Source organism: Nycticebus coucang, chromosome 10 (assembly GCF_027406575.1).
Source record: "Nycticebus coucang isolate mNycCou1 chromosome 10, mNycCou1.pri, whole genome shotgun sequence".
Taxonomy (NCBI): domain Eukaryota; kingdom Metazoa; phylum Chordata; class Mammalia; order Primates; family Lorisidae; genus Nycticebus; species Nycticebus coucang.
This window is the reverse complement of record NC_069789.1, coordinates 40187444-40204136: the sequence shown is the minus strand read 5'-3', so window position 1 is coordinate 40204136 and position 16693 is coordinate 40187444. Positions and strand designations below refer to the sequence as shown.

Sequence of the window (16693 nt, the reverse complement as noted above, 5' to 3'; positions counted from 1 at the left end):
CATCTAGGTAGGGTCAGGGGAGCCTGGGTGGCCAGAACTTCCATGGCTGGTGCTTGAGAGCCCTCTGCGTCTGCGCTCGTGGGGCTGCCTTTAGCATCCCTTCCTCGTCTGTGCTGCCCAGTTTGACCTCATTGCATCTGAACTCAAAGGTTAGCATGGTGTGGGTCCCGGGCCTGGTACCCACCAGGGATGACCCGTGGACTGCCACTGGAGGCAGGACAGGGAGATAAAGAACCGTTCCTCCACACCATGCTCCTCTGAAGGGCACTGTTCTGACTTTATTTCCAGTATATGCAGAAGTCCAAAGTGATCGATGCTGACCAGTCTTCAGGGTCAGTGGCAGCACCTACCCGTTTCCCCAGGAGGTTTCCCAGGGCGTGCAGGGAGGCCAGGATGCTCATGCTGCTTCTGTCAAGCCCAACTGTAATAGAGGCATTGGAAGGTGGGGAAGGTAGCAAGACAGACAGACACATGGACAGAGAAAGGAATGGGTGAAGGAGGAAGTGGTGTTAATAGCTGGGAAGCTAGACTTAGCTTCATTTTCTGAAGCTTTAACTTCATGTTGAAGAGAAACTAGGACCCAATTCTTGCATCATTAATATTTGTGAGAAAAAGAGAAAACAAGTAATCTCCTTTTAGCAGGATGATGCGAGTTGACATGGCACATGTTCACACGTGTGGGATAATTATAGCCTGAAGGGAGAGACATAAATGGGAGAAACCAAACACAGTTAGTGGAAAAGAGTCAGGACCTGTAGGGGCTGCAGGTCACAGGAGATGAAGACAGGAGGCTTGGGGGACACCCTGCCCTGTGAATCCACAGATTCCTGGTGGGGAGTGGAAGGGAGGCCCAAGGAAGGGACCAGAGCTGCTGAGGCCATCTGTCCAAAAAAATAGCTTCCTCACTCCACCCTTCCCCACAGTGGAAAAACTATAAGGTCAAGCATATTTGGCCTTGAAATCCTTTAAATTCTGGTTAAGAATTAACTCAGAAATGTTGAAAGTCAAATCCTTGCAGGGATTGTTCTGGGAGTCAGGTTCATGGGTACAGAAGATGAACTTCAAACTGTCACTGGGCCTGAGTCATCCTTTCTCCTGTGACATGCCTGTGTTTTTCTCTTACTCAGTTCTTTGAGCTTAGAACTTGGATACTGTTGCTGTTTATCTTTTTACCTTTTCTTTCTCTTTAATTTAAAAAATGTTTTTATTTCAGTGCCCCGCCCCCTGAGAATTGAGTTATAGAGCTTTCCCATTACATACTTGACTGAGAGGCTTCTTTTGCATCCTTTGTTGTCCTATTATGTAAATAAAAGCCCCATTTATTTAATGTTTCTGTGTGTGACAGGTTTTTCTCCCCCTCACTTTCTAGCCTCGCTTGAGGGAGATTCCAAGGCTGCCAACTTGGTACTACAGGTGATGGCAGGCGGCCACAGAGACTGCCCTTTGGAACCCAGTAGGAGTCTGGGGGCTGCTCAGAAAGGACAGAGTGGGGACAGGGTCCCGACTCACCTGGGAACTCTACTTAGGTGCTGGGGGTGGGTGGGCGCAGTTCTCTAGAAGCTGGGCACAACTGCTTTTAGCAGTGTGCAGGAGCCTCAGCTCGAGTGCCTTAAAAATGAAAATTTCTAAAACTTCCAACTCTGACTTAGACTCCAGCATGTGGCTGGGAAGCTGAATTTTCTCCAGACAGCTAAGATTCTGATGCAGGCTGTTGGTTTTCTCTGCCTCTGCAGGGAAGCAGTGGGCACCTGGGGCCTGCCCCACAGGGCATCTGCCTTTGGGGCTGCAAAGTTAAGGGCTGGGCCTGGGGACTCTGCCAGTGACTAACAGACTGCATTAACTCTATGATGCCCTCACCTCCACAATGTTTTGAATTTTAATAGAGCTCCCTGTAAGCTTATTTTATAATAAAATATATATACAAAGTTAAAGGTTTAAAAAAAAAATTATGCCCCAGCATCCTTGCAAAGGCTGCGTTTGAGAGGCTCCCTGGTTTCACAAAAAATTCAGATGGTTCCAGAGTTTAAAAAACTATCTCCCTTGACCATTCAGGAAGAAATGTGGGGAAATAAATTAGTGTGTGTGTGTGTGTGTTTTAGGGGCAGTATTGTTTTTGAGCCAACCACTCCGAGGAACATTCTAGCCAAAGGGAAAGGAGACCTTCAGATCACAGGGCTTGTGCCTGGTGGGCACCACACCAGCCTCCCTGGAAGGAGCCAGGCCGGGGCAGAACAAGGACTGATTGTTAGAAGCCTGACACCAAATGTCTGCCCCTAGGTGCTTTGGCCTCCCCCCTCTTTTCCCTTCCAGAGAAACAAAGGAGGATAAGAATCGAGCACCTAGAGGACTGCCTTGGCTTTTAAAAGTGTGTTTCTCAGTGGTTCCTCTTGCATATCCTGTTGACAAGGCTCTAAGCAAATGCATCTGGCTCAGACCTGGCATAAAACCAGAGCCAAAGGACTGGACAGAAACAGGGCTGAAGAGCTCACACATTTCACTTGCTCTTTAATTCCAAAGTCATCACTTCCATCCAAGGCTTATTTTCTTCAGTTTGTTTTGTTTTGTTGAGACAGAGTCTTACTTTATCGCCCTCGGTAGAGTGCCGTGGCATCACAGCTCACAGAAACCTCCAACTCCTGGGCTTAGGCAAGTGTCTTGCCTCAGCCTCCTGAGTAGCTGGGATGACAGGCACTAGCCATAGCGCCTGGCTATTTTTTTTGTTGTTGCAGTTTGGCCAGGGCCGGGTTTGAACCTGCCACCCTCGGTATATGGGGCCAGCGCCCACTTTCTTCATTGATAATGGAAATAAAGGCTCGGCGCCTGTAGCTCAGTGGCTAGGGCACCAGTCACATACCCTGGAGCTTGAGGGTTGAAACCCAGCCCGGGTCTGCCAAACAACAATGACAACTACAACCAAAAAATAACCAGGCATTGTGGCAGGTGCCTGTAGTCCCAGCTACTCGGGAGGCTGAGGCAAGAGAATCGCCTAAGCCCAAGAGCTGCAGGTTGCTGTGAACTGTGACATCACGGCAATCTACCGACGGTGACAAAGTGAGACTCCGTCTCTAAAATAATAATAATAATAATAATGATAATGGAAGTAAATAATTTGTTGTGTTTTTCTCCCCTTCCTATGAAAGATGTTTAGAGTTACTGTCCAAGTAGATAGTGGTGAAACAATAGAAGATGCCCATTGGAAAAACAAAATACATGTTTATCTTCTTTAATCATTGAAAGACCTGTGAATTAGGTATTATTATCATGCCCACAGACACAGAACTTGGAAGCAAGAGATACCTCAGTTGAAGGTGATGATGTTTATATTTTGAGTTCTTTAAAGTTGAGGAGAAATAGGCATATGACGTTCATTATGAACTTTCTTTATAGTTATCATTCTTCCATACAAAATCAGTGTTTTCCTTTTAATAAATCAATGAGCCATTCACAAAATCCCACAAGCCCTTGATTTCATCTGCTTCCCTTGGTCACGTTCTGGGGCACATGGGGTCTGGGAAGAGGATATCTGGTAGGTGTGCCAGGCACTGTGCTGGGTGGTTTAACAGCACCATTTTGTTTAATTCTCAGATTCATTCATTCTCAATAACAACATCATCCAGGAGGTGAGTACTGAAAGGTACGGTGGTGGTGCGTGACTCAGAGACCAGAGAGCAGGAGAGATTCAGGCCAGGTTTAAGGAAGGTGATTGAGACTCCCCTGGCAGAGCCAAAGAGGGCGACTGTCCCAACACAGTTAGAGACCTCTTCCATATGGGGCCTTAAGGGGTGGAAAGATTCTCCTGGTGGGCTAGGCATCTTGTGGTGTGAATTTTTGGGTGGGGGCCTGCTGAGCCCTTTGTGGTCTTTGTTCTTGGAGGGGAGGAAGATGAGGTGAGGAAAAGGTTTATGTGTGTGGCTTTGTGTTCACCCCACCAACAGGTGCTGTGATGATTATCTCTTACAGGAAAGAAAACCAACCTCAGGGACATTAGGGAATTTGTTTGGCTCCAGTGCTATGGCCAGTAGGTGCCGAAACTGGGACTCTTGGCTAAAGCTTTCTGCCAGTTTCAGCTGCTGGTCATTTCCTTTTCCTCACAGGCTCCTGTTGACTAAAGAGAAAAAAAATGAAGCTTTTAAAGAATTCAAGTCAGTTTTATTAACAAAGCTTACTGAGATCTATAGCCTGAGGACAGCATTTCACTGCTTACACACAGGTGGTTGAGATTCGATACCTGCAAAAACATGGCAAAGTTTGGGTACAAGAGCACAATTGGCTGTCAATCACAGAGGCATAATTACTAAACCCATATACATATTACATATATATATATACACACACACATATATATATTATTTCCTATTAATATGAGGGTATAAACAATTAGGTTATATTGTCTGTGTTTGTTAGGTAAAATCCCTGTTGTAGCTGTGTCCCTCACCCAGGGGGTGTGCCATGGACCCTTACATCGTGCCTCTTAGGTGGGAGCACACCCATCTCCCTCCCTCCGCCCCCTCCCCACTAACCCCCTACATTAAAGTTTAGCAGAGCCTCTGTAAGATGACCACCTGAGGGACTGTAACAAGCTGGTCACCACGCAGAGGAGATCACCATAAGGAACTAGGCTTACTGTACTGATAAGTACATGTGGTACATGTCTGCTCTGTGAAAACAAGGTCAGCTTAAGGAGGTGTGTAGGGAGGTGGCCAGCTATGGAGGTTCTACTTATAGTTTAAGTCTTTTTTTTTTTTTTTTTGAGACAGTCTCACTAAGTTGCCCTGGGTAGAGTGCCATGGCATCACATCTCATAGCAACCTCAAACTCTTGGGCTTAATCAATTCTCTTGTCTCAGCCTCCCAAGTAGCTGGACTACAGGCGCCCACTGCAACAGCCGACTATTTTTTGGTTGTAGTTGTCATTGTTGTTTAGCAGGCCTGGGCTGGATTCGAACCCGCCAGCTCTGGTGTATGTGGCTGGTGCCCTAGCTGCTGAGCTACAGGTACTATATTTAAGGAATATGATGACTCTGCCAATGTTGGGGGTGGGGGGCATGTACTCTATCCTGTTCTGCCTTCTCAGCACCTTTGTGCAGAATGTTCCAGAATCTGGGGCTTTGTGAAGTTACCTAAGCAAAAGAAATGAGCACAAATGTCTTCTTACGTTTGAGACTTTGTCTCATGTTCCTGTGAATCTCCAGTGAAAGAGATTCTCCACAAGGAAAAGAAAAGCTTTAAACATAATCACATCCAATGCATCCCTTGTTGCATTATTGTAATCCAAGGAGTTAGAAAGAGTCCAGAAAAGACTTGCAGTGCTGACCAGCCCATCCTAATCTGGAACCTTGAGGTGCTGAGACTGCCTAGCTGCTGGGGAGGGAAGGGCATAAAGGGATGTGTGACCCCATGTCAGTGGGGTTGAATTTACTTTGTCATTCTGCCACACTTCCCTGTGATTTCTGCTGGTGCAGTAACAGTTCTTGCTAGCTGGTAATTTTGTTCCCCTGGAGCCAGCTCTCTGTGACCACCCTATGGGCCCAGGAGCCACATGCCAAAGCCTCAGGGGCAGGAGGAAGCTACTCTGCTTAATGGGAACAGTGCTGGTATCACACAACCTGGGTTCTAATCCTCTAGCTGTGTGACCATACACAAGTTCCACAAGTTTCAATTTCAGGGCTTAGTTTTGTGTTATTTGTGAAGTAGAGCAAATAATACCTACTTCAGAGGCTTCTTTGGAGGGGTAAATGTGAAGTATATTACCAACCTATCCTGTAGGATACTAAGTATTCTCCTTCAATCGCTGCCCCTGAGCTATAGGTGGGAGAAGAGGCCCGGAGCTCAGGGCTGGGGAAGGGTGGGGAGAGTGGTGAAAGCACATGTCAGAATAAGATGGAGTCAGGCAGGCTAGGGCCAACATGACATAGCTGGTCTGGTTGGCCTAAGTGACCTTTACCTCCTGTTCCCATTCTTACTGACTTGTAAGTTTGGCTTTCATCCTAAAGATGTCTATCATGAGTAGTTTACATGGATTGATTTAGGAGAGTAACTTTGGCAGGTTTTTTTTTTTTTTTTTTTTTGTATGGGGCTGGGTTTGAACCTGCCACTTATGGCATAGGGGGCCGGTGCCCTACTCCTTTGAGCCACAGGCGCTGACTAGGAGAGTAACTTTTGAATTGGAATGTTGCAATAGGTCACTGAGTTATGCTGATTATTATTTAAAATAAGGGTCAATGTGGTCTTTGCTTTGAACTTTTGTGTATAAAATTGTAATTTTGTGTATAAAACTATAATTTTGGAAATGGAAGAACAGAACAGTCTGGGAAAGACTACTGTCTAGTCTTCTGACAAAGTTTGGCGGACCTGTCCCTGTCTCTGCATTTTGGCTAACAGTGACAGGCGGCCACCTTCAGACCTTCTCTGTCCATCCAATAACATTTTGAGGGAGGGAACCTGGCAGAGGTGGGATGAGAAGAAGAGGAAAGAGACACAAACTGAGTCCTGATCCATTAGTGTTTTTCTCTCCTGGAGTGGAGACACAGCTTTTCCGTTGTTTGCAAACACTGTGGAGAGCTGCAGGGAGCTGAGCTGGGTAGGTGGGGGTGGCTCCAGAGCAGCAGGAGAGAGGATCAGGGCTAAACAAGGCTAGAGGCAGGGAAGGGTTTGAAGCTTTTGGTCCTTTTGGTCCTTTCCAGCCACCTGAAACAAGGAAGGACTGTGGGTTTTCTCCCTGAATTTGCTTCTACTTGGCCTGCGTCCTTGTTTCTGGACAGCCAAACTGGCCATGTCTGTAATGCAGACATGCAGAAGAAGGCCTGTCAACTCCCTGGGGCAGGAGTGTTCAGGGGACAAACAGGCAGCCTTAGGATAGATGGGAAAGCCCTGGGACTCTCAGGAGGGGCACAGAGGTCACAGCTATGTTCACTGTAAACATGGTGGTGACCTGCTCACTTACTAATAGCTATAATGAGAACCTGGAAGGCAAATGGGCACTTTCCTTAATTACCCAAAGAATCTCTTCATTTGTGCACTTGTTCATTTATTCAACAAGTAAGTTTGAGCACTTGCTCTCCTGGGAGGCAATAGGACAGAGTGATTATAGCTGAATGTGTGTGTGTCTCTTGGCTTCAGGGTCCCAGGTTGGAGTTTCAGGTACAGGGTGATGATTTGAGGTGTCTTGGGGTCAACCCCTAAGGAGAAGCAGCAGGACCCAGCAGGGGAAGAAGTCGAGCTGTAGGCCAGGTCCAGCAAAGGCCTCAGCCCATCACCCCAGGAGTTGGGAAGCTAGAAAGGCCTTTCAGGGTGGACCCGACTTGCATTGGGATGACCAGCCCTGGCACACCATGTTGATGGGCTTGTTGCCAAGGCAGTCCTTAAAAGGCTCTGAGCTGAAACATTCTCTGCTGACAGCACTCCCAGCAGGTGTGCCAGGGTCCTTCCTCTAAGGGGTATCTAGCAGGCATGGCATCCTTTCCACTACATTGGCTCTGTGGAATCTGACTCCACACTGTGTGACCTTGGGCCAGAGGCTCAAGCTCTCTGAATAACAGTTTCTTCATTTGACAAATGGGGGTAGGGTACTAGCACTTCTTAACCTCATGGTGAAGAAAACCCGGAGGAAGTGCTCAGTGTGTGTTGTGTACTGTCACGGGCAGTTACAATCCAGCAGGATGGGCCGGGCGCGGTGGCTCACGCCTGTAATCCCAGCACCTGGGAGGCAGAGATGGGTGGATTGCCTGAGCTCACAGGTTTGAGACCAGCCTGAGCCAGAGAGAGACCTCATCTCTAAAAATAGCCGGGCGTTGTGGCAGGTGCCTGTTATCCCAGCTACTTGGGAGTCTGAGGCAAGAGAATTGCTTAAGCCCAAGAGTTTGAGGTTGCTGTGAGCTGTGACGCCATGGGCACTCTACCAAGGGCTACAAAGTGAGACTCTTTGTTAAAAAAAAAAAAAAGAAGAATCCAGCAGGATAAGCATGTACACGTGGGGATCAGGGAGGCCCGAAGGAGGGCGCCTCAGCTGTCTTAGGAAGGCTTCCCAAATGGAAGGCATGCCTGAGCTGGGGCCTACTGAGTAAGCAGGACTGCCGGCTGGGAGAGGAAGAGCATTTCAGGCAGTGGTGAGAACATGTGCAGAGCTGGGCGCGGGGGCTCACGCCTGCAATCCCAGCATTGTGGGAGGCTGAGGTGGGAGGATTGCTTGAGCTCAGGCATTCAAGGCTTGTCTGAGCAAGAGTGAGACACCAATTCAGTAAAAAAATGGAAAAACCCAGCCAGGCACTGCGATGAGTGCCTATGATCCCTGCACCTTCAGAGGCTGAGGCAGCAGGATGCCACAACCCCTAGTCTGAGGTTATAGTGAGCTATGACGCCATTACACTCTGCTCGGGGCATAGGGTAGAACTCTGTGTCAACAACAACAACAACAACGAAAAAGGCAACTGTGCGCATATGCTCATCCCAACCCCCAAATCTCCTTTAAAAAAAAAAAAGAAGAACATGTGCAGAGGCCTAAAGTTGGGAGAAAACTGAGTGACAGTGTGGCTGGAGTGGGGTGACCAGGACCTGGCAGAGCAGAGGCCTTTACAGAGGAGGTACCTTCTGCTGTGAGCAGGACCTCACCTCTTGCTGATTGGCTGGGACTGGAATTGGTTCTTCCAGGCATCCTGGTCCATAGAGCCATGGAAGCTGGTGGCCAAGGGGAAAGTGTCAGGCTGGATCTTGACCTCCAAGCCAGGGAGTGGCGGTGCAGTAGCCCCCTGGTCTCAAGACCCTGCTGAGGCCCTGGGCCATGATGTCATTATGCACACTTGGGCAGGTTGTCCAGCCCTAGCTGGGAATGAGGAACCATCCTCAACTAACAGCGGAGGGCAGGAGAAGGCATTTAGGGCTTCCCTTTCCTCCTGCTCTGAGCGCCAGGGAGTAATCTGAGCACTACACTGGGAATGAAAAACAATTAGCTGTGTGACTTGTAACCAGCCTCTTCACCTGTCTGGACCTGGGCATCTTCTTCTGTAAAATAATGTGGAAGTGGATGGTACATCAGTCTCCCCCTGCTCTGGTATTCTGAGTCTGAGGCATTTTCGGCCAGCCTCTTAGGAAATCACGTCTCATTTCCTTTGATCATTGCTTATCTGTTATGTGTTCAAGGTAGCCATTTCCTTTTCTTCCTCCCTCTAGACTTCTCAAAGAGCTCTCAAGGCCAATCTGATAATCACCAGGTCTGTGTCCTCCTTTCAAGGCGCCCACAGTGGCAGAAACAGAAACAATGGGAATCACTTCCCAGCAGCCTCTATCCCGCCAAGGATAGATATCTAAGCTGTTTTCCCAACCCCACCACACCCTCTGCTCCATGCTCCCTCCTGACCAAAGGTCCCCATAGCAGCTCTGTCAGGACTGGCCAGGAGAGCTCGTGCCCTGGCCTTCACCCCAGCCTCCTGTCGGCATCTCCCTACTCAAGATTGGTCCCTGTTCATTGCTTAATGTCCAACATAAAATCCGCCCCCCCAACATAAAACAACAATTTGTGGAGAATGTGTGGGCTGGGGCACTTCCACTGGACAGCACTGCTCAGGAACAAGTAAGCTGTCAGTGAGCTGTCCCTGGCTCACTGGGGACTCCACTAAAAAATTCAATCTGAAGGCACCTGCTGCACTCAGCTCCTCCTGCCTGCAGGTACAGAAAGTGCATGTGCGAGGAGGGCAGGACACTGAGCTATGGCTCAGAGATCTGGCTGGGCTGCCCTGGGTATGATGGCGAGGTGGATGGAATTTGTCCCGTGTGTAGCCCGGCCTGACTAAGGGGCAGCAGGATACCCAGCTGCAGTGGGGTGGGGGTCTAGAGGGAGGGGTGAGTTCAGGGGCTGGGGTTGGGGGACATGGGGTTGGGGGACATGGAGTTGGGGATGGGGCCACCCTGCAGGCTTGGCAGGCTGCCATAGAGATTTGGCTTTTGTTGTGAATGGAGTGAGGCACATTGCAGGGTCTTGAACAGAAGAGTGCAGGGCCTGACTTATTTTTAGTGTTTCTCTAAGAGGCGGAGACTCTTGTTAGCATATTTCACGAAAGAGGACCCTGAAGCAGGTAAGGTGAGGACCGTGCCTGGAACGTGCCCTCAGCCCCATCCCAGCTGAGGCGCTTCTCTCCATCACAGCCTCTGCCCACTGCCCCAGTCCGGACTGACTTCTCTGTCAGTTTGCTGGCTTATTTGGTCACACCACACACTTGAATGGAAGCTCTCTGGGAGGAGCTGAAGAATGGATGTGACGTTGTGATTGTCTTCATCTGTCTCATGGTAACAGAATACTATGGAGTGGAAATTTATATTCTCATGGTTCTGGAGGCTGGGAACATCAAGATCATGGCACCAGCAGGTTGGGTGAAGGCCCACCTCTGCCTCCAAGATGGCATCTCACTGCTGTGTCCTCAGAGGAGAAGAACTGCTGGGTCCTCTCCAATGGCCAAAAGTGGCAGAGCAAAAGGGATAAACTCTCTCAATGAAGCTCCTTCACAAGGGCCTTAGTGCTACTTATGAGGCAGGAGCCCTCACAGCCTGCTCATCTCTGAAAGCCCCACCTATTAATAATACTATTACATTGGTGACACCTCAATTTTAGAGCAGACACATTGAAACCATTATCAATGATATAACAAGAAATTTATATTTGGTCTCTGTCCCTGGTTCCTACCACAGAGTCCCTAAGATCCTTGTACTTTCCTGGGTGACAGGAGCATCTTTTGTTCTAATGAGTGGCTGGCTGTGGGCTGGTCCCCAGAAAGACCAACCATGGTTAGAAAGTTGGAGCTTTCAACTTCATCTTCATCCTCCAACAAGAGGGGAATAGAGACAAGATAATAATTGATCATGCCTCTATCTTGAAGTATCCATAGAAATCACAAATCTATGGGGTTCGAAGAGCTCTCAGATTGGTGAAAATACCCGTGTGCTGGAAGGGTGGCACCCCAACTCCATGGGAACAGAAGCTCCTGCACTTGGGACCCTTCCAGACCTTATCCATGTGCCTCTTCATCAGGCCGTTCATCCATATCCTATCATATCCTTTATTAAAATAATAAACTGGTAAACGTGTTCCCCTTGGTTCTGTGAGCGTAGTAATAGAACGTACAGAGCAGGTTGTGGGAACCCTGATTTATAGCCGGCCAATCAGAAGTGTAGATGACAAGCCATTAGTTGTGAATGATGTGTGAAGTTGAGAGCATCTTGTGGGACTGAGCCCTCATCTAAGGGATCTGGCTCTGAGTCCAGGTAGATGGTGTCAGAATTGAATCGAACTGTAGGATACCCACTTGGTGTTGGCTGGAGAATTGCTTAGTATGTGGGAAACCCCCCTGCACTGGTGTCGGAAGTATTCTGTGTTGAGTTCCCCTCTATATTGCAGTAATTAAGGATGGACAAAATGCAGATAGAGAAGAGGTGCTGGCATGCCAGGTGCTGGGTTCTTCCCAAGGCATCAGCTCTCCAGTTTCCCACTGGAATTTCTGAGGCTCAAAACCAGCCTGAGGTCCAATAGGTGGGTGTGTGCTTGGGGTCCCTCCCTAACTCACCATGACATTGTATCTAATTCCATAACAGATTAGACACTATATCTTGAAAAGTCAAAAAAATGTGCGTGGCTCAGTGGTGACATTTGTGTATCAATTCCTGCTTTCTTTCACATGCCGAGTCATTCAGACAGTCATTCAACAGATGCTATCTATGCAGTTACTCTATACTGCATTGGGCTGGGACAGTGTACAAGTAACCAGGGTCATGGTGCCTGTCCCCTGGGCTCCTAGTGAGGAACAGACCTAGAATAAAAGATGAATAGACAGCTCTGGAGGAAGCAAATGAGGGGGCCCTAGCCTCCAGGGTGGGTAGGGAGGAGGCTTGTGGAAGGCCAGGGCAGCCGTGGGGCAGGTGGGGCAGGTGTGGTGGCCAGGACAGAGCTATACCGGCTGTCAGAAGAAGGAACGTCTCCAGGAGGGTGGGAGCTCATCATGGCTGGAGGGAGGTAACCCTGTGCGGCTGGGGCACAGTGTACTCAGGAAAGGGGTGGCAGTGGTGTTCCCTGGGAGGTGGGAGTCGGCAGGAAGGGCCCCATGCTCTGGGCAGCAAGAGGAAGTGAAGGGGCAATGTCTGATGGGTTCTAAGTAGGGGCAGGGGTGGTGCTGAGAGCCCTTCCATGTTTTGAAAGACCCCCCAGATGCTATGGAGACAGAATGGGCCCAGGGTGGGCACCACTGGTGTGGGGAGGGGTGGAGAGGTCATTGGGTATTTCCAGGAGTGATGGGAAAGGAGCCCCATTGAAAAGCAGTGGTGATACAATTTGCTAATGTGGACAGGTGAGGGAAAGAGAGGAACCAAAGAATTCTCTTGAATTCTGCTCTGAACAGCAGGGAAGGCCCCAGCTGGGGGGAAAACAAGAGAATGCCAAAAAGTCTTTTGATCTCAGGGCCAAGACTGCTCTTTATTTGTTTAATTTGCACAATACCCTATGCTGGACCAGAATACAATGTGCAAGGCCCTGGGGTTTTCTGCCACAGCAAGAGTATTTCCTGCCCTGTTGCCAGTTTTACTTTGAAGCCTGGGTAGTTACATGGCTGGACCTGGCCCTGACCTTGGCCTCCCTTGGGGAGTCGGAGACTTACTGTACACATGCTCCCTGCTGGTGTCCCCTGCTGCTGGTTGGGCTCTGCTTCAAGGCACATTCCAGGCCCTCCTGAGAGACACGGGGGCTGTACTTGCTGCGCATGTGAGGCAGGGCTGTGTGAAGGAATGTAACAGGCATGTCCCTGTGAAGTTCAGGCCCTGCTAGACCCATGTTTGATATCACATGTCATTTAATCCTCACAACAGCCCCTTATTTAAGTGAGGGAGAGAGGCAGAGGAGCCTGAGGGCACAGGCCCTGTGAGAGACCCCCTGGCAGATGTCACACCCTATTATTTATGCCTTCTGTCCAGGTGGATCCTGAAACACATTTTCTACTCTGATCCCCAGACCCCCTGGCACACCTTTTATAGGTTGTCCATTGGTCATTGCACAAGGTAGCTCCCCACGAGCTCCTTTCTTCCCATTAGAGAGTCTATGGGTCCCCCATGTTGGTTTATCCAAAACCCAGGGAAGAAGCTACTTTGTGGCTTCCAACAACTGGCCTGCACCAGGGGCAACTCTGTGGAATCCCCCTGTTGGGGGATGTCTGTGCAGCACCTTTTACCCAGCCCAGCCCCATGTTAGTTAAGGGTATCCCTCAGGTGATGCTTTGGGGCCTGAAGCAGGGAGTTCAACCTTTTTTCTTCTCTGCTGCATGTTGGAAGAATGAGAGCTGCCTTGGGCCACACAGTACATACACAAACATTAAGGAATGCTGACCAGCAAAATAAAGATCTAGGCATACTTTTCATGTTATCTGACACCACAGATGAGCAAAGAAGTCCTCACAGAATTAGCACAAGTTCCCCCCCATTCCCCCACCCCCACACAGAGCAGGCTGCAGGTTGGACATCTCTTAGTCAAAGGAAGATGGAGGGAAGAACTCGCCCTGGGAGAAATAGAATTTAGGTGGGTCAGGATGAGGGCGCGATGGGATACTGAGGCTCACACTCCAAGATGGTCATTCTTAGGGGGAGCCAGCCAGGTGATTTTGACACAAAAATCTCTAGCAACCCTGAGCCCAGCATAATGCTGCGTGATGGACCCAGAGGCCTGTGGATAAGTTCTTTTAAACCTTTAGGGCTTTCAATGCCCTGGAAGTGTTTTTGTTTTATTAATATTAATTACTTATCTTCTAAATAGTCACAGAAGACTTGAATAAAGAAGAAAAGAAGAAAATGAAAAACATAGGTAATTCCACCACCCAGAGATATTGTGGTAGTTATCTGCCAAATTGTTTGATGTCTTCTAGAACATCCTGTGAGGTGATTGCATGAAATAGACTAAATTTGTTTGTTTAGGAAGCTTCCAATTTTCACTTCTGGAGAAAGGTGCTTCTCAAACTGCTGTGTCAACTGCGCTGGTCCAGGGAGCATGAGAATCAGAGGACAAGCAGGCCCCCTGACTTGGAGCCACTATTTATATGATGATGGAGGTGATTTAAATTTATGTGGTAAGCCAGGTAAGGTGGCTCATGCCTGTAATCCTAGCACTCTGGGAGGCCAAGGCAGGTGGATAGATTGAGCTCATGGGTTCGAGACCAGCCTGAGCAAGAAGCAAGACCCTGTACCTACTAAAAATAGAAAAACTGAGGCAAGCAGTTCACTTGAGTCCAAGAGTGGGAGGTTATGATGCCATGGCACTGTACCCAGGGTGACAGCTTGAATCTCTGTCTCAAAAAAAAAAAAAAAATTTATGTGGTAAGGTTGGATTACTTGATAAAGAATGCTGAAACAATTCACTATTGATTTTTTAAAAAGAATGATTATAAATACATTCCTATACCATGCCATATCCTCACCTATGATTCAGATATAATTGTGATTTCCTTTTTTTTTTTTTTTTTTTTGTAGAGACAGAGTCTCACTTTATGGCCCTCGGTAGAGTGCCGTGGCCTCACACAGCTCACAGCAACCTCCAACTCCTGGGCTTAAGCGATTCTCTTGCCTCAGCCTCCCGAGTAGCTGGGACTACAGGTGCCCACCACAACGCCTGGCTAATAATTGTGATTTCAATATAAAAAGCTCATATATGTGTGTGTAATATAAATTATAATATATGCTAAATTTATGTAGAACTCTTGTACATTAAAAAGAAAAAAATAGCAGATTGCAAATACATCTTCACTTATAATAGAAATGCGGATTAACACAAAAATATGCTGTTTTAACTTATCCAATTGAGTTTTTTAAATTTCCATTGCTCCTTTATTAATCCTTAAACTTTCACATTTCCATCCTTTGTGCCTTTGTATGGGATCTGCTGCAGCTGCAAGACCACACACCCAGCTCTCCTATGCTTTCCTGCTAAAAACTGTTCCCATTTCCACACCCAGGTGAAATAACATTTTTTTTTCTGAAACCGTCCCTTTCTCTCTCTCTGCCCCAGCCTGGGGGACCTTTCCTATCTCCAAAACCTTGGCCCCTTGAAAGTGTTACTCACTTAGATGACTATGTTGAAGGGCAGTTTGATTTCTCTTTGAACGACTGGGATAGGAGTGCTGTTTCTAAGCTGTTGCTATATCCTCTGAATCTACTAAGCTTTTGTACACAAGAACAGTCAGTTTCTTTTTGAAATAGATTTATTGAAATAGAATTTACATACCATATGATTTACCCTTTTTAAGTGTAAATTCAGTGGTTTTTACAAGGTTCCCAGGATTGTGCAATGTCACCAAAACCAAATTTAGAACATTTTCATGACCTCCAAAAGAAACAATTTTACCCACATGCAGTCATCCCTCATTTCTTCTCAACCCCAATATCCACTAGTCTACTTCCTTTTTCTACAGATTTGCCCATTCTGGACACTTCATATAAATAGATTCATAAAATGTGGCCCTTTGTGACTGTCTTCTTTTACTTGGCATAATGTTTTCAAGGTACATCCACATTGTGCTTCGTTCATTTTTACAGTGGAATAATACTCCATCGTATGGCTATATTGCATCTTGTTGAGCCATTTAGCTGTTGACGATATGTGGGCTGTTACCATGTTTCGGTTATTATGAAAAATGTTGTTATGAACATTTACCTACATGTTTTGTGTGGACACGTATTTTCAATTTTCATGGGTACATATCTATGTTAGGGAAAACACAAACCAGGCTTTTCCTCTGGTATCACATAATGGTCTCACATAAACACAATTACAATTAACGCAAAAGAAGACTTCTGTGACTCCGAAATATGTGGGTATTTCTCCCCACTAGTAAGCAAGCAATCAATTCTGTAGTAAGCACCACCTGGGTATCCTCTAATGCAATTCTGATGCTGTCTACCTAGAGATAGTGTCAGACCCCACAGAGGGCTGAGGCCCCCTTGCTTTAGACACTAGTCACATGTTTGAGCCTCTGGAACTTCTGAGCAACTGTCTTTAGGTTGGGGTTCCCACACCCCTCTCTTTGGCTTAGATTAATTTGCTGGAGTGGCTCACAGAACTCAGGAAAACCCACCTACTAGTTTAGTACAAAGGATATTACAAAGGGTACGGAGGAAAAGATGCCTCCCTCTAGGAAGCTCCATTTGTTCAGCTGTCCAGAGACTCTTTGAACCTGGTCTTGTGGGTGTTTATGGTGCCTTCAGGACATAAGCCTGGTTGACAATAGTATAGAAATGTGACTGGAGACAAAGGACATGATCTATACCCAGCAAGGCCCATCTGTTTAGACTTTTCTTGCCCTCTCTGCGTGGCATTCCTTCCTGCAGGGTTCAGGGCAGGACCCTCTCTGGAATGAGGGCATTTTGATCCACAATCAGATTAGAGTCCTGTCTTGAGAAGGTGAGAGGAGGGTAAGAGAAAATCTGAAACAGAGATTCTGTGTCTGAGGCCTAAAGTGCCCCAATATGATAATAAAAGGACTATGGAAGTTATGAGCCAGGAATCATGGACAAAAATCTATGGATAGTCATAATACCATCACCCTCAATGGAAGGTCTGAGTCATTGGCAACTCCATGGATAACATTTGAAAAACTACCAAACTGTTTTCCAAAGTGTCTATATCATTTTATATTCCCACCAGGAATGTATGAAAGTTTCCATTTCTCTACATTTTCACC

At 47.4% G+C, this 16693-nt stretch overlaps 1 long non-coding RNA gene across 1 annotated transcript; it reads left to right on the top strand.

Annotated features, from left to right (window-relative positions):
- Positions 1-9523: 9523 nt before the first annotated feature.
- On the top strand, positions 9524-14417 carry LOC128595532 (uncharacterized). Its single transcript, XR_008382949.1, has 3 exons — positions 9524-9659; positions 13777-13824; positions 13935-14417. It is a non-coding gene; the product is annotated as an uncharacterized LOC128595532 (long non-coding RNA).
- Positions 14418-16693: the final 2276 nt, after the last annotated feature.